We start from the raw sequence: 12,694 nt of genomic DNA on the forward strand, positions 1-12,694 counted from the left end.
TTGATATGCTGTCTTCACTTCCCCTTAGGCCTGTAAACTGAATGCATTAGTAATGAATCACTCTGCAGCCATACCCAAGTGGACAACAATGCATGTACATCCCTATCTCCTCCACCACCCTTATGTGTGACCTAAGGGAGTTTTGGAACGGACCAAATCAGCTGTAAACAGGGGGGAACCTACTCATACATTATTGTCAGTGAATATGATGGCCATCTTGATACCAAATGTGTGTCAGCCATGCAACATATCCCTGCCCATCAGCATTATTGTAGTTTATTGTGGTAGCACCTTAGCTGACAGCTGAACAATTGTATTTGTCTACTGCTGTTTCTCAATAGTGTAATTTTTCCCTGTCATTTTCCCGTTGCCTGATCCTTGATTTGAGATACTGACAGTTAAACACAGAATAAGGAATATGTAATAGAATCACTAAAGCAAACTCCAATATCAAAGCTGTCATACTTCATTGATATGAAAAGCCAGTGGGAAGCATCAGGAGCTGAACCAAAAAAATGAATAAGGAGGTATAAATGTGCAAGTGGAAGAAATGAAGGGTTTTGGCGTTTATCATTATCCACTTGACACACACAAAAGGCAACAAGCAGCAGTGATAAAAGAAACATGGAAAGTGATAAATATGGCTTGAGTGTAAACTTTAATGGCCCAACCTTGGATGGGAACAATTTGCCAATATTTAATTAACTGTAATGTGATCAATCAGAGTGTTACGGAGCCGTTCCGGTGGGGCACTCTGCCAGTCGCACTCCTCCTATAGCTCATTTTGCCTTGAGAAGGCTCCAAGGAAAGCAGCAATCAACAAAAGCGGCTCTGGTTCGAGTCTGGCGGATCCCATTTTCACTGCACTGACAACAGCTGTATGTTTTTCTTATAAATCATCGCAGATGTTTAGATGTTCTGGCACTCATTTTGGTTTCAGGCCTGCACCACACAGGGGCAGTGTTTTGGTCAGGATTTTTGTATTGAGATTAATCTCACATGCATGTACGATTATGGCTCTCTTTTTTTCCTCATGTTTCCCTCCAATTTCATGTTGGACATGATGGATTTTTTTCCCCTTTTGAAATCTTCATGTCTTCATTCGCCCTTGTTTTTTGTCCAGAATGAATAAAGATGTGTAAAAATATACATACAAACCAAAACGTTTTTATTTTTATTTCAATGTAGTTGGCTTGAGCTAACTACTGACAGATACATTGTACCAACTTGCAATTTACATACTAAAATGAGCCATATTTAGTCACAATGAGGTATATGAAGAGCAAAGTCAGATACATAGTGCTGTATGTGTATTGCCAGAGCCTCTAAATGCCCACAGGACAAAAAGAGAAAAATAAATAAAAGCAGCTATGGTTTATTTATGGCTAAATCAAAGTATAGGAAAAGGAAAGGTCACTCCATGGCCACAACAGCTCTGGGCTGACCAAAGAGGCAATTTCTGTGGCCTGCAATGAGACCTCTTGAATAAACATCTGACATCTTTTTTTTTGTTTTTTACCTTGGAAGATATTCTGATTCAACCAAATCTGATGAATAGATAAGTTAATTAAAAAACTCAAATCTCAAGCCTGGCCATTATTTGTCTGGACCTTGGAAAAAGATCACAGTGATGCCCACCGTGCTGTCTGTCAAAAACATATTTCATCAATAGAAAGGCACCTAAAACTGTCCAGAAAGATAGACAACACCCAGACTGATGAAAATGAATGCAAATTGGTGGCATATGTAATCCCAAACACAATTTTCTACCTGACTTTTATAACTCACCGCATAAAAATACGGGCCCCACGCTTTCTTTTCAGTTGAGTTCCCAATCCGCCAAAGACAAGCAGGGCAAACGTGTGGTTAGGGCCCTTTGGCCATAAAAAACATTAATTGGCTAATGAAAACTTGGATGATTAAATTAAGGGTTAGGGGTTAAGGGTTGGGGTTAAGGTTAGGGAGTTAGGGTTAGGCGGTTAGAGATTTGGGTTAAGGTTAGAGTTAGGGGTTAGGGTTAGGGTTTTAGGGTTAGAGGGGTTAGGGTTAGGGGGTTAGGGTTGGGGGGTAGGCTTAGAGGTTAGATTTAGCGTTTACGGTTAGGGGGTTAGGGTTAGGGGATTAGGGTTGGGGTTTAGGGTTAGGATTAGGGTTAGAGGTTGGGGTTAGGGGGGTTAGGATTAGGGTTAGTTGTTATGGTTGCGGGGTTAGGGTTAGGATTAGGGTTAATTGGATTCCTGCATGTGTAATAAAATAAAGCTGTATAGGGTATAATGAAATTGTCTACTCAAGATTGAGTTTTTTCACTTCTCTTTTCATTCCCATTGGAGCTAAAAGCAGGAGGAGGGTTACAGTGACAGGCAGAATTAGAAATCAGGAACAGGGCAGTCCGGTCGTAAAATAGAGTGAGACATGCAGGTTTCTGTGCTAATCTTCTGGCACCACCCAAATAGCATTTTGTTTAGGTGTTCACCCTTCATCTTGTTAAGAATGATATCACTCAACTATTTTTCTTTTCTCATGAGATTTCATTAACAGACAAATGCAAAGCTGGACTTATAAGCAAAACGTATATGGACTCTTGTATGGCTTGTGATCATAATTTAACAATTTTTATTTTTAAGTTAGAATTACCCTTTTTCTGCCTAATATAACAAAAATAAAGGAGTGAATTGATTAGATTCACAGAACAGTTGAAAGATTGTTGCTCCCATCTGTCAAACATAGGAAAATAAGTTGCAGGTTGGAAAAAAACCGTAGCAACAATTTAATGCTAGGTGGCACTAAACCCCTGTGAAATATCATATTCTTTATGCAAATGTTAAATACTTTATGAAGTTCTGGGTTAATAACAGCCTTTCTATCAGATATGGGATCAAATCAAGTCTTTACCCATCATTGCACATTTGACCATAAGCAAAATGTATCTTGGTTATGTCAACATATGCTGTTCAGTTAGCCAACTCACTTGGATTATTATGTAAATGCATTTTTTTAAACTTGTCATGCAAGCTTGTCACGAAAAGAATAAACTGACCTAAGCACAGCAGCTGTTAGAGCATATAGCTTTCAGGTAGACGGTGCAGAAGCCTGCATGGAAGAGCAAAGTAATAAACCACGCAGTGACAAATTCTGTTAATATTTTATGTAAGAGCTGCCACCTTGAGTTGTCTGCCCGACCTTTAACTTTGGCTTTGCTTCATTAGTGATTTTTGTGCAAATATGATTATATACATCATTTGTCTACCTTCTGTGGGCCTATGATTGTTAAAGGATTCCAGTTAATGAATCCTAGCTACAAAACAAAAAGATGTGGGCCCACATGTTTGGAAGTGGTTTTTACTTTATATTCATCATTTTCTGCCTTTGTTTTTACATCCGTGTGCTCCACGCACCTCCTTACATTTCTCTGTTAGTCTAAAGCTGATTCCTACAGTCAACGTATCAGCTGCAGTTTTATATAATGTCAACCAGGGCACTTTTAGTTCAGCTTACCACAGGGCCCAACTATCACTGCTTCAACTTTAACGACCCAATAACCTGTAGACACACACACAGACACACACCTCTTCCACCAAAAGCATGAACTGATTTATCAACACCTATTTATACCCTGTTGGTGTATGTGTTAATTACAGAGGTTTAATCGATAACTTCCACTTAACAATGGCTGAAATGCTTGTATGCAGGCATGTTCCTGTGTGTGACTGTGCACGCCATTTGTGTGTGACGCCCCTTGGGGATAAGTACAGACTTTGCACCTGCATGATGGATGGTGTAAGTGTTTTAGCCATCAGCCATGTTTTACAGGCTGTGAGTGGTTGTCTCTGACGCTGACCCTTTGACAGGCAGCCTGGAGCTGAGCCAGTAGCTGGCAGGCCTAGACACAGCTGGACGAACGGCGGTGAAAGCATCCAGAGGTGTGCCTGCAGTACTAATGATAAAACAACTTTCCTCTTGTGAACTGTAGATTATAAAATGTATGGGTGCCATTGTGGGTAAATCTACTTGAATTTACATTAACAGGTTTTAGTGTTTTGGATGACATTCTGCACAGTACAGTATATGTTTAGTCAGTTAGTTGGGATTCGGCTGTTCTACATGAACATTCAGTTATTCTCTCTTTTTTCATGTAAATCATCAAGTGACGCTTTATTTGAACTGCCGGATTTTGTAGGAAGTTTGGAAGGGCTTTTATGTAAAATAGTAAACAAGTCAATTTACCGCTCCAAGGTAATGCTTGCTAACTATGCCGACAGTGGATTGGAAATTTGCAAAATTTTTTGTAGATGCTGGATAGTATCAACTAATTTCTTTAATGACACATGGTTTTAAGCCTTTGCATTCTAATAATCCACTCATCATATTTTGATGTAATAGCTTAAATTCCGTACTTGTGCATACAACCATATGGACCTTATTTAAAGTGAAAAATGGGTTTAGAGCAGATAAACACAAGCATATCAAACTAAAATGAATTAAAGAGAGTAGGATTAAAACTTTGGATACAACAGTTACAATGACCATAGTCATAAGCACTAAATGAATTGTGGCATCCTTGTTCATGGACTCGATCACAGAGAAAACCCTTTCATCGTTTATCACTGTATACACAACAGCGTTATAACACACTGTCCTCTAAAACATTTTTATATTCACTCTTATTCAGGATGATTGAAATAGACATGCTTAAAGACTGTGCCTTTTATAGGATTTGGGAAACCAGAAACTATGCATCGTAGCTGTCATGGTTAGAGGAGCATGCACGTGCAGCGAGAGAGGATAAAAACAATAAAGCAAAGAAGAATGAATGAGGTCGCCTGGGGAGTGGTGCTAAGGCACTAATAACGCTGTAAGGAATTTTAGTAATTTTCTGGATGAAAAGCACCATTTAGCTGCAGACAAATTTGTGCAAGACATAGTAATTAGAATCTGGGCATATGATTATAGAAGGGCGTCAGAGTGAGCAATGACAGGCTTTGAATCCGCAGAGTCAGATGCAAGAAGGCAAAGAACTGCAACAATAACAACAACAAAAGGAAAATAAATGTAAACACATTAGCAGAGGATTATCATATGAGTCCACGCTTATTTGGACATTTTAATTATCATTCAAAGCATTGGGTCTGTCATTAGTAAATGTTGTTTTAGTCAACACGTCATTTGCATATCTATGATTTATCAAGCTTCACAGTAGGGAGTTTGGCACTTAGAATAAACTTTGAATTGAGAGAGGAAATTTGAAGTATTTTTTACGCATGAGTTAAAGCATTGTGATTCGCCCTGGTAGTTCACCTCGTTGAGCGTGCGCCCCATACACTAGGTCATGTTGTCCCTCCTCTCTCTCACTCTTTTCCTGTCTTCAGCTATCCTATCAAATAAAGCCCCAAAAAGCCCAAAAATAATCTTAAAAAGCAACATTGTTACAGTATCAAAAAATAGATGTCATGACCCTCCGTGGGTTGAGTTTGCCGCTTCAATCAAAACAAAACATCTTTTGTTTTGAGCACTGTGAGGTACTGTAAATTCGACATTGGCAAAAGAGAGCTAGAGACGATGATGAGTGGGAAATCCCAACCACGATATGAAGCAGCAAGACGTTCCGATATTTTAACTTTGTGCTCCTGAGGGAATGTGACCATGTGTGGGTGTGTTTGTAATGTATGTGTTCAGATCTCGGTATCAAAGTAAAGGGCTTTTAGAAGGGCTTTTGTTTCCTTTCAGCCTGTAAGTGGAGGAACCAAAGCTACTGTTCTCAGGGTGACTTAGGCATTAGCGGACTGTCGATCACAAAATCGGGCCATCACTCAAAGCAGGCATTAAGCGACTCAATTTGTCAGTCCTCTAAGCCTCATGTCCAAGGGCCATCTAGCACTGCCTGCCCCTTGTAATAGAAATCAAATGTAGCTTAATAGATCTCCAGCCTTCTGAATGCCCATACAAAGGGTTTTATTCTTTCATCATTGTGTGCTTATGACATAGTCTCAAAAGTTTGGGATGAGCATGAAAAGCAGATTACACATCACGGATCAGTAAGCATTACAAATTGTGACAACAAAAGGATAATATATCTGTTGTGTGTGATTAACAATATGGCAACACCAGCTATACAAGTAATGTAAAAAGCTGAAAAAAACTTTTTGTAGGGTTGGGGCAATGACGAGTGTAAGGTCTGTGTGAAGGTCGAAGACGAAAAGTTTTTACTTAAGATTGAGATACAGTGGAAAAGGTGCCCCATTTATAACTTCTGTCACCTTATCTTTTACTTCAGCTTTTGTCCTCACCTTGCAGCAATGATGCAGTGTCAATGTCTGTGTTCCAATTCAGTGGCTGCATTCTCCCAAGTTGGCATTTCTCGACCAAATATGTCATTACAAGCTGACAAGGCCTGTCCCATTTAAAAGGCACCTTTAGTTGCATACACACATACTGTCATACATGTCATAAAGTCTCACAAGGAATTGTAACGTGAACGCCTATTTACCTGGTTTAAACTCCAGGAATAAGTTGTTTATCACAGGCTATCACAGGAAGTTACATGAATGTAGTGTATTTGCCATTAGAAGGGGCAGCACCAGGGGGTGGCTTCATATAGCTAAAGTCACTTCCAAAAACCTCCGTCAGATCTTAAGAAAGTGGCACACAGTGAATTAAAAGAATAACATCAGCAGGAAACAAAGAGCCTCATTTCAGATGGTGTGCTAACCAAACACAAGCTGGTGGAAACAGGAATCGGATTTGCCATTTTTCTAAGAAAGAAGCACACAAAGTAACAAACAATAACACTGAAGAGGATATATTGACTGCAAGCCTGCTGGAGCTGATATTGATGCTAGTGATAGCATGCACCCAGATATGCTTACAGTTTTTCTCCATCGCTTTGGTATATTTCCCAGAATCATCCTCGACATTTGCAAAACAGTAAGTGCATTTCTTAAAACAATTTGTACAAATATGAAAACACCATGGATTACCTGCAAAAGCCTGTCTCTTGCTCATGATCCTCAGTTCATTTCTCAGAAGTAGATATGTTTCAATGAACATGTTGGTGCTATCAGAATGACAAGTCCTTGTGTTATTTTGTACGCATAAGACAGTCAAATGGCTTAGTTATGTTATCAAAAACATTGTACACTGTAGGGATGTTCTCATGTAAACTATGGCTAACATTTTGATGACAATTATTGTAAATTGTAGGTTTTGGGAGTTTGACTGCAAGAGCCTGGACAAGATTCATATTTATGCTTTTACTGTTTGTACTGTAATTTGTTGACAGACCATGTCAAAAAGTAGAAATGTGAACATAGGACAATCTCCTTAGGGAAAACTGTACGTGCAGTGCTGTAAGAATTACAGTGCAGTCTTCCCTTTTCTCTCTGGCTGTTGACCCCATCCAATTCCTTGATCCTTCCATTGTAACACATTGTAACATTGTGTTGTGCTATACATTTATATATATATAGATATATATAAAGATTATATATTGTACATACACCAGGGAGCAGTTAACCAATTCACCAATTCAGCACAGATTTAGAAAAAAAGTCTGATGGAAATGTATAGAAATATGCTTGACATATTTTGACAACTTGTTCAATCATTTTGCATGAAAAGACTTTTGCTATGAACTAATGCCTAAATGCTGTCAGGGTTGAGACTGTTCAACAGACCTTATAATACATTTTTGATCAACATGACATGAGCAATTGTTAATGTAGGAGACAGCAGAGAATTGTACATAATCATTGAATGTACCAAAGCATATGCAACTGCTTTTTTGCTGTGCACAAGTGACACAATGATGTGAAGCTTAAACAGGTAGTTTTGAGAATTTCAATTCTGATCTAAGAAATCTACTAAAGCAACTGTAAAGGCTACGTGTACCCACACAGGTGTTTTTAGTCCAGTTGGTTGTCCAGAGCTACTGTATGCTCAGGTTGACAATGGAAATGTTGGGAATTTTGTGAGGTCGCCAAATGAAAAATACAGTACCAATAGGAAGTATAACCGTTACGTTGTGAGATGTCATTCAAACTTGGTCTGTCTACTCACATAGTCCCGAGGAGAGGTCTGATCAGGCAAACACCTGTGTGGGTGGATCATTGGTGCGTGAAGCCTTAAACAAGTGTACCTAATTAAGGATTTGCACTTGGAAGTTGATTGTGAGACCATGTGTTCCAGGTTTTAACCTTAACTTGTAACCCAATGAATACAAATAAACCCCAAAACAAGATGAGTAAGGTATTAGCCATCAATTAGATCCAATCTAGTCATTGCCCTGGAATTTGGTGTGGCTACCTTTTTATTACTACTTACCACATTGTTAATTCCTGGTTGAATGAGCAGAGCAACCACATCAGACTGTTATTGCATGGTCAATGCTCGGCTAATCTACGTTTCTGTGTGAGACTCACACTAGAGTACATGCCTCCTGTGGTATTCTCCTGCAGCTGATTTAATTTGACTAATTACATTTTCATCTGATAATGGATGTGTTGTCTAAAAACAATGCAGCCATCTAATATTCATTGTTTTTGCACTAGACATCGGATCAGTGTGTTATTTCTTGGCCGGATGAATTAAGCTGCCAGTATTGAGAGTGAGGTGGGATTTCCAGTGTGGGAATACCGTGAGGAAAATAAGTATTTGAACACCCTGCTATTTTGCAAGTTCTCCCACTTAGAAATCATGGAGGGGTCTGAAATTGTCATCGTAGGTACATGTTCACTGGGAGATACATAATCTAAAAAACAAAATCCAGAAATCACAATTTATGATTTTGTAACAATTTATTTGTATGATACAGCTGCAAATAAGTATTTGAACACCTGTCTATCAACAAGAATTCTGACCCTCAAAGACCTGTTAGTCTGCCTTTAAACTGTTCACCGCCACTCTATTTATTATCCTAAATTAGATGTACCTGTTTGAGGTCGGTAGCTGCATAAAGACACCTGTCCACCCCATACAATCAGTAAGAATCCAACTACTAACATGGCCAAGCAAAAAGAGCTGTCCAAAGACACTAGAGACAAAATTGTACACCTCCACAAGGCTGGAATGGGCTACGGGGAAATTGCCAAGCAGCTTGGTGAAAAAAGGTCCACTGTTGGAGCAATCATTAGAAAATGGAAGAAGCTAAACATGACTGTCAATCTCTCTCGGACCGGGGCTCCATGCAAGATCTCACCTCGTGGGGTCTCAATGATCCTAAGAAAGGTGAGAAATCAGCCCAGATCTACACGGGAGGAGCTGGTCAATGACATGAAAATAGCTGGAACCACCGTTTCGAAGGTTACTGTTGGTAATACACTCAGACGCCATGGTTTGAAATCATGCATGGCATGCATCTGCACATGGGACAGGGCGGCTGCACTGTATTAAGGAGAGGATGACCCGGGCCATGTATTGCAAGATTTTGGGGACCAACGTCCTTCCCTCAGTTAGAGCATTAAAGATGGGGACGAGGCTGGGTCTTCCAACATGACTATGACCCGAATTACACAGGAGAACCAAGGAGTGGATCTGTAAGAAGCATATCAAGGTTCTGCCGTGGCCTAGCCAGTCTCCAGACCTGATCCCAAGAGAGAATCTTTGGAGGCAGCTCAAACTCCTTGTTTCTCAGCGACAGCCCAGAAACCTGACTGACCTAGAGAAGATCTAGATCAGTCAGGTTTCTAGATCAAAATTCTAGATCAAAGTCCCTTCTGCAGTGTGTGCCAACCTGGTGAAAAACTACAGGAAGCGTTTGACCTCTGGAATTGCAAACAAAGGCTACTGTACCAAATATTTACACTGATTTTCTTAGGTGTTCAAATACTTATTTGCAGCTGTATCATACAAATAAATAGTTTAAAAAATCATATGTTGTGATTTCTGGATTTCTTTTTAGATTATGTCTCTCACAGTGGACATGCACCGTCCTACGATGACAATTTCAGACCCCTCCATGATTTCGAAGTGGGAGGACTTGCAAAATAGCAGGGTGTTCAAATACTTATTTTCCTCACTGTAACTCTGAGAGATGGACATGAGATGTTTTCTAAGCATGTTTGTGTATTGGATGCCGGACCGGCACACATGTAACTTGTGTCGACTTAAAACAATGTCTCTGTTGGGCCCGTCAACAAATTACCATGTGTACTAACATACTAATGAACAAAAATCTGTAAAACCATAGCTTCTCATCCATGTGCTGCTGTTTAATCAAAGCTGATATCAGATTTAATGCCATACCTGCTACTTCATATGCCACTATCAATTCCGGGTTTCCCTGTCCTTGCTATGTAAAACACATCATGTCAAATGGAGCGTTGCCATGTTTCACTAGTCCAGAGCTGAGTCAAAGTAGAAATTCACGCAATTTCCAAACTCAAGGTTCCTTTTCCTTGCTATTACATAGTTTAATTAACTTACACTAGAGAGTAAGGCTCATTATTCATATTATGATTGTTGGATATAACGAGTGCATACTCGCCAACTCGGCCCTCACAAGGAAGAACACTACTTACTATTTTTAGGTCCTTTTCCTCTCCTTCTCGCTACTGCCTTTTATTTACACTGACCGTGTGAACATTAAAAGCAGAAATGAAATGCCTCAACTGAGTAATGGCTGTAGCTTTTTACAAAGCCATAGCTCAATAGTATTTAATGCTTAGCTGAGTCAAAAATAAGTCAAGGTCGTGCCAGTGTATCAAACATTGAATGCCTACTGTATGAATGTTGTTTTTTTGTCAGCGCTGTTAGGTGAATGGGGCTTCTTATTCGTTGGTGTTGCCAAATAGGATGTAATGGTGTCCAGGAAGAAAGCTGGACAGTTGTATGTAGGCATCGTGTTCACAGGTGTGCAGTAGTGTGTGTGTGTGTGTGTGTGTGTGTGTGTTTGTGTGTGTGTGTGTGTGTCAGGAGAGAAAGTGTCAACGACAGAGACAGGAACAGAGATAATTGTGGAAATCCAACAGCTCTCTTATCATCTTTAATGCTACATTTGTGATGATAGATTTGCGATGAAGACACCTCTCATTGTAGTTTGAAGTGCTTCCGCCTGTGTCAGAGCAGTACAAGACAGGATGTGAAATTGGGGACTCAGACTGGATGTTTTATTAGCTGCTGGATATTACCATGGTGGTTAAGATAGGCTATTTGATTTGTACTGCTCCTTTCATTTACTCTGTTTGATTTGCGATAAGTGACTTTTCCTCAGGAGAAATCGGTAGTAATTTCACAGTTTGTGCTCTCTTTCTGTCTTTTCCTCTTTGTGTTTCTCTCTCTCCCAAATATGACATGACTCCTGTAACACACTTCCCAGGGACTCCCTGGCCTCGAGGCATGATTGCGGCGCACAATACAAATGAATTGATTCCAGTACAAATTAACTTATGATAGTAATCCCATGCTAAGTGGCTGCTGCTTAATTTCATATTGATGAATGAACTGCCGCAGTCGGTGCTCAGTACTATGGTCTATATTTAGAGGGACTTGTGTCCCTGTTGATGTGTTTACAGGGTTTTAATGCTTGACTAACATTTCAGGAACTCGTAAAAAAATCTATCCAAATGTTGAACCGTACTGAATTCCACAAGCAAGGATGAAATTAAAAATGTAGTCCTCATTTTACAAACCTTTGCCCTTAAGAATAAAGGAAAAAGGAATAGATTATAATAAGATATAACAATTGACCTAAACAATTTTTCATCAAGCACCTTCAACCTAAATAGTAGCTGACTGGAAGTACTTTTGCTATTTTCTATTCGTCATACATGTTAATAAAATAATTTACTATTATGTTACCATACAAAAAGCAAATATAAATCCATTTTGAAGTAAATTATGGATTGTAGCAGTGTAGTAGTACTCGGGGTCGGTCTTGGTCTTTAAGACCCCTTTTTGATGGACTCGGTCTCATCTCAGAATCAACCACATTTTCACTGGGTCTTGTTTCGGTCTCACATATTTCATTTTTCATGATATGTTTATGGCAATAAAAGAATTGAATGAAGAATACTCTTTTAATTTGGTTTCTGTGGGTGTTTTTTTATTGGAATGTTGACCTTTCAGATCGATGTGAGGAGTGGCTAAGGTTATCATTTTCCGCATTTTATTGCGGCATGCAGTGTGGGACTCAAAATAGTCTTTGTCTTGACTCGGTCTCAACCCCTCAAAGTCTGGGTCACGGTCTCTATACACTCTGGTCTTGGTGATGACTTGGTCTCGGTTTAGGTGGTCTTGACTTCATCACTGTATTGTAGTGACATACATTTAATGTAAAGGTCACTGTTAATTTCTAGCTGTAACAGCAAGATCGTGTTGTCCTACATGGACATTTCCCCATCATGTGTGGCATTTAATCTGTGCTGAATGATGACAGTGGTACAGTACAGTGGTGTGGTTTGGCTCTCAAGGCAGTTCAGCAAATCAAATCATTTGGTCTGATCCAGTAGAATGAAATGGAGTTAGAGAAGGTCAGTCTGTGGCGCTGTCTTTCTCGAGCTAATGTAATAACAGCACACTGAGAGACGCGTGGCTTAGACTGCAATCCACCTGCATCTCTCCCTCTCTGATTTGTTTACACCATCCCTCTCTTGCTCTCTGCCTCGTATAAAGTAGTCCCCCATCTCTCTCCCAAACTCAGTCAATCAACCTCTCTCCCTTTTAATCTCACTCTCACTCATTTATTGGGATTCAGCCCCTCTCT

The 12,694-nt window shown here is 39.6% G+C and overlaps 1 protein-coding gene across 1 annotated transcript in view; it reads left to right on the forward strand.

Moving 5' to 3' along the window:
- Positions 1-12,694, forward strand: part of LOC117939613 (calsyntenin-2-like) — a 216,910-nt gene that overhangs the window by 95,813 nt on the left and 108,403 nt on the right. The gene's annotated exons all lie outside the window — the stretch shown is intronic.

The sequence above is a fragment of the Etheostoma cragini genome, chromosome 3, assembly GCF_013103735.1.
Source record: "Etheostoma cragini isolate CJK2018 chromosome 3, CSU_Ecrag_1.0, whole genome shotgun sequence".
Classification (NCBI taxonomy): domain Eukaryota; kingdom Metazoa; phylum Chordata; class Actinopteri; order Perciformes; family Percidae; genus Etheostoma; species Etheostoma cragini.